The sequence below is a fragment of the Seriola lalandi genome, unplaced genomic scaffold, assembly GCF_002814215.2.
Source record: "Seriola lalandi dorsalis isolate HSWRI2012SDOR001 ecotype SW California unplaced genomic scaffold, Sedor1 jcf7180002054630, whole genome shotgun sequence".
Taxonomy (NCBI): domain Eukaryota; kingdom Metazoa; phylum Chordata; class Actinopteri; order Carangiformes; family Carangidae; genus Seriola; species Seriola lalandi.
This window is the reverse complement of record NW_019525183.1, coordinates 2,088,999-2,094,509: the sequence shown is the minus strand read 5'-3', so window position 1 is coordinate 2,094,509 and position 5,511 is coordinate 2,088,999. Positions and strand designations below refer to the sequence as shown.

The following is a 5,511-nucleotide window of genomic DNA, read 5'->3' as shown; positions in this document are numbered from 1 at the left end:
CCCCCCTCCAGGACAGCAATGAGATTGACCTACCTTATAATTTGGGATCAGACGTGAAGGTTTTATTGTGACCCATGAGAATCCATCCTGTGATAACCATACGCACCCATTTGATTAAAATAAAGAGAGTTAATCTGATACATGAGAGATATAAATTTACTTGGTTTAATATGCTTTTTGAATTAGGAGTGATTTTGCTGATACTAGAGGGACAAAATGCTTTAAAATGACTAAACCGCACACACAAAGCAATCATACATTGACATTTAAAAAACACTTTGTCTTTGCTTTAGATATCCTTAAAACGCAGAGACTCTTGTGCCGCCTCTTTGCACCTGTTTAGCAAAGCAGTGTCTGTCGTTTAACTCTCCATATGTGCTGCTCAAACAGCAGGTTAAACGAAAATAATGTGTAATCTGGCGGGCAGCGAGTTCAGCCCGCCGCTGCGTCTGTTGACGGTTCGGTTTATGGCAGATTGGCGTTAGCGCGACAAGCATCTGCTTTCTGGCAGTGGAGGCTGAGGGGGGGAGATTAGATGTTAGCGGGCCACGCTAGCTGGCTCTGCATCTCCGGTCCAGGCCTCAGCCTCTAATCAGTGCTGGCAAAAGGCCTCCTTAAAAGGCGGCTGGCGTTGACAGGACTGTCTGCGCCTCTCCGAGCTTCGATTCCCTGCACAAGTCTCCCCCTTAACATGCCACCCAACCGTCCCTTTTTTTTTTTTACCTCCCTAAGCTTATCTCTCATCTCCTCTCTCTCTTTCCTCCTACCCAACAACAACAAGGTTCATCACAAGCATCGAACCCTCTCAGCAAATGTGCAAAATTGGAAATCATATCGCAATTCAATTTGACGACAGAATCATTTTTCAGCTGCCACTTTCGATGTCTCATTTGCTTTCTTTAAATCTGATCCAGCCCCCTGATGCTGACATGTTGATTACAGTCTTCCTCCGATGGCTCTTTCTCTCTTCCCCCCCGCCCCCCGCCCCTGAAACACGACGGGCTAATGATGGGACTGAGAGAGGATGTGATGTGGGATGGAAGGAGCAGCGCTGGCTTGCTCATTTCCCTCTCCTCCTCTAATTTTTTAAGTGGTTTGGGAGCCATATGACTGTACCCTTTATGAATCAGCCTCACGACGACCTCAGTGGTCTCTCTGCGGTTTGGCGATCGTGTTGGGGAGTGTCTCTTGACATCAGTCTGGTCACGCTGGTTTGCTTTAGTAGCTTAATTTATTTGCTTCTTAAAGGATAGGTTCTGTGTCTCTGTTAATATAATACTAACATGGTGAATGTGCTGACAGACGCTAATATGCTCCACAGAGTTGAAGGGAACTACAGTGATTTGGTAATAAATGGGCGACACCTTTCACATACAAGTAGTCTTGTGATCCATTATTACAAAAGCTATTGATACATGTAGAGATATTGACTGATTCTCTCTCTGCTGTAACTTGGTAGGTTCAAATCAATGTATTCAGATAGATTTGAAAAAATGCGAACCTGCCCTTTAATGTGTTTGCATATCCAGTCAATCATTCACTCTTTTAATTCATCAGCTCAGCTCATCATTTCTCTATTTATCCACGACATCTCTGCGGGTTCTGGCGATGGATTGCTAAAGAGTGGGACGTTTTCGTGAGCCTCTGGACTATAAATATATTTCATTTCATGTGGTTTGAGGTTGGAGTAATGAGCAGGGAATTAGGCTTTCAGCAGTCAGCGCTTGGTGCTACCGGGCTGTATGCTTTTGCTCTGCTTGTCTGGACTCTGCAGTCTCTCTTTCTGCTTTTCTCAAACCCTCTTTTCCCCCCATCGCCCCCCCCCCCCCCCCCCCCCGCCTTTGTTTCAGTGCTGCTGCTGCAGTTGGCCATGCCTGCAAATGAGCACTGGGACACGGCAATTATTCAGCATGGGGCAAGCCCCGCACCCCTCACTTCATATACATACAGACTCAGGCTGCTCTCGCTGTCATGTTTAAATGTTTCATGCATTGATAATGTGAGGAAAAGAACAGAATTTTGTACGGGTGAGATAAACAGAGAGAAGAGAATGAAATATGCTTCTGGAAATTTTTTGGAGACAGTCTTTTATCTCTGAACTCAATTCCCTCAGGGATGGATGAGCTTCATATCCCTTTCAAACATGAATTAATGTGACTGACACACACACACACAAACACACACACACACACACAAAAACATACACTTGAATTTCTTGTGCTCAGACATGGCAAAATAAAAAAAACCTCACACCCCGCCCCCAGTGCAATGCAGACACTGGCTTGGTTGCAGTGTGTGTGTGTGTGTATGTATGTATGTGTGTGTGTGTGTGTGTGTGTGTGTGTGTGTGTGTGTGTGTATGTGCTGGTTAAGGAGGCACAGTGAGGGGTGGAGGGTAGTAGACCGACGTGAGACAGCATCCCCGGTTGGCTTGGTGTGTGTGCGTGTGTGTGTGTGCGTGTGTGTGTTTCTGAGGGAGCGTGTAAGCTGCAGCGGTGTGCTCGCCGGCGCAAAAAAAATAAAAAGAAAGCATCAGCCATCTCTCTCAGTGTGGCGCTGCCCCTATGACTCCTGTTCGCTCCTTTTTCTGTCTCTCATCTTTTTTTCTTCTCCTGTCTTTCTTCTACTCTCTCTCTCTCTCTCTCTCTCTCTCTCTCTCTCTCTCTGCAGAAGCCGCTGCCGTGTCCCCCCCCCTTGTACCCTCTCCGCAGACAAAAAGCTGGAATAACTGCCCCACCCCACCAGGTAAGATGTTATATTTTTCCTTAGAGATGCAAACATATGTGTCTCCATGTTCATGATCTTTCCTTTGTTTGCACAGAGTGTTATGATTTAGGATATTTGCTGCTGACATATTCAAAGAGATGATGTAATAAACCAGGGGCTGTTTTTTTTTTTTTTGTGTGTGTGTGTGTGTTTTGGTGACCTTTAGTCTTTGTGACGTACCTTGTCTAGACATGGCTGATTATTCACCCCGAGTTTGCTGTGTGTGTGTTTGTGTGTGTGTGTGTGTGTGTGTGTGTGTGTGTGCACGTGCATAAAAACCCGGATCTCAAGTGATTTTCGCTCTGTGGAACGAACACACGACATCCATTGGAAATAATGGCCATTGTGATATATTTAGAGGCTGAGGGCTGTGATGGCATGTGGCCGTTGGCGGTTAGCGACTCATTGCCAACAGATTGTTGGTGGTTTCTCCGTGGGAGTGACATCAAGCCTGAGAGAGACCGCAGGAACACATTACTCCGCCTGTCAGCGTCGACAGAGCTGGCTGTCACAAGTTTGCTGTCGGGGAAGGGAGGGGGGCAGTTTTGCGGCTGATGGGTGGTTTTGATTTGAGCAGGTGGTGATGGAGGGATGAGACGCCGAATCTGACTCCCTGTCTTTACCTTTCCCTTTGCATGTTTATGCATGTATCTGTTTTGATGTCTCATGGCTCTCCCACTCCCCATGCCCACCCCCTTCCTTTTTCCCTCTTCCTGTTTCTGTCTTACCCAGTGTTTGAGCCAAGAGGGGGTTAAATGGACTCAGTGGTGCTTTTCTAGCTCCATGCAAGGGTGCAATAAACAATACTAAATAGGCTGATGAAGGAAGTAAATCTGACTTTAACTGAGCTACTGACAAAAATTTAAACAGTAGCTTGCATGTGTTTGTGTCTTTGACTGTCTGTTAGAAGTCAACCAGGGTATTTGCCACATCCACAGTGACACACGCACACACACACACACACACACACACACACACACACACACACACACACAAACACTACCCCTCCTCCCCACTCTCTCCATCTCCCTCTGTCTCCGTCTGCCTGCACGGTTGCTGGGCAGCTCTGAGGCGAGCTGTCTTTTCCTGGGAACCAACTTGGGATGACACGCCATGGCACAGGAGGGGACGACGAGGGGGCAAACGCGCCCTCTCCCTGTCCTGCTTTTTTTGGGAGTCACAAAAAATGTTGTCCAGCCCCCTCCCCAATCATCCTCCACCTCCTCCTCTTCCTCTTGCCATTTTTTTTCTGCATCGCTCTCCCGGTTCTGCCGAGCTCGTGCCCTCGGAGCGAGGCCGTTGTTTGGCACGGAGGCCACCGAGTCGCTCGGTTAACCAACTGTTGCGGCGCTCACAGGGGGAAAAACGAGTGGGAGAGAGGGACATTGTTTTGGAGTCAACATTGCCCCTGGTTCCAACTGCTGTTTGTCAGCAAGGCATTTGAAATGTAATGGAGATAAATGTAGGTGTTGCAACAATGCAAAGTGCAAAAGAGGAGGCCATTGTTTCTACGGCTTCGCGCCCCTTCACTTCTCCAACTGTCAGTTCGGAAACACATCATCACATATTTTAGGAATAATCATGCTATTTATTGGTGGCTTGTTAAGTTTCCAACTGCCATATGAGACAATTCCCTCATCCAGCAGCTGCGACACTATCTATCAACTTCAACCTCTCACGCCGCAGTGCAATGTAGGCGCTATTCAGAGGCAAACTGTAGGAGAGAGGGCTGTTGCACTGAGTCAGCGCTGGCCTCGACTTTGACTGAACGCCCTCAAGTGTCCGTTGACGAATGACACTTGATGAGGATGAAGTCTGACGTCAGAGCGACTGACAGAGTTGAGGTGAGCCGCGGAGACGGACGCAGCGCTGAGTAAAACAGACAGCGGCTGGGGTGTTTTTGGGGCTGGACTGCAGCAAAGTTGGGGGAAGCTGTTGCACACGCCGGTGTGTGCGGTGTTTTTAAGGAGCTCGTCATGATGCTGCATAACAGAGTGAGAGGCACAGATTACTTAAGAGGCGAACATCCTTTCATCTCATCTGCAAAGCGCTTGAACCGCTTTTGGTATGCAAAATCAGAAGGGAAAATGTGTGAGATTTTCTTGCAAAGAAAAAATTAACAGTTTATACAGACTGCACCTATATTGTATATCAGAACTACAGAATATCTATATATCTGTTGCAGAAACCTGACTAGATTTACCAGTCTACCTAAAAACCTGTTAAATTAGACAGTTTCAGCATCCCTTGCATTCTTTAGAAAGTTCCTCAGAGCAGTAAAACCATGACCTCCAGGCGTCATTTGGACGGCCCTGCCCTAACATGTCGATTGAAGAACGTGTGTTAACCTATATATATATATATAGATATATGTACATAGACCAGTTCTGACCACCTGTCTCCACTCTGAGGTGCAGCTGCTGCCTCGGAGGCACGAAGGCCTCCACCTGGTCCTGCCTGGTTGTCGTAACGTGGCAAGACAAAGTGCTGCTCGGATGTGTTTAAGCTTGTAGAACTAGTGAAGGGCAGAGAGTGTGTTTGACTTTTGCATCTAAAGTATGAGGCGTGCGTGTGTGTGTGTGTGTGTGTGTGTGTGTGTGTGTGTGTGTGTGTGTGTGTGTGTGTTTATGTGTCGGTCCAAGGTCTTCTCCACTGTTGTCCTCTGCTCAGTGAGCTGCTGTCAGATCCCGTCTCTTTTTGTGTGCTAGAAAAAAAGTCTTTTTGGCTTCAAGCACAGCATGTGAC

General features: G+C 47.2%; 1 protein-coding gene across 1 annotated transcript in view; it reads left to right on the top strand.

The window, feature by feature from the left end:
- LOC111665265 (uncharacterized) overlaps positions 1-5,511 on the top strand; it is a 55,414-nt gene that overhangs the window by 18,084 nt on the left and 31,819 nt on the right. The window contains exon 2 of the mRNA XM_087177685.1: positions 2,671-2,745. The gene's annotated coding sequence lies outside the window, so the exon portion shown is untranslated. The remainder of the gene's footprint in view (positions 1-2,670; positions 2,746-5,511) is intronic.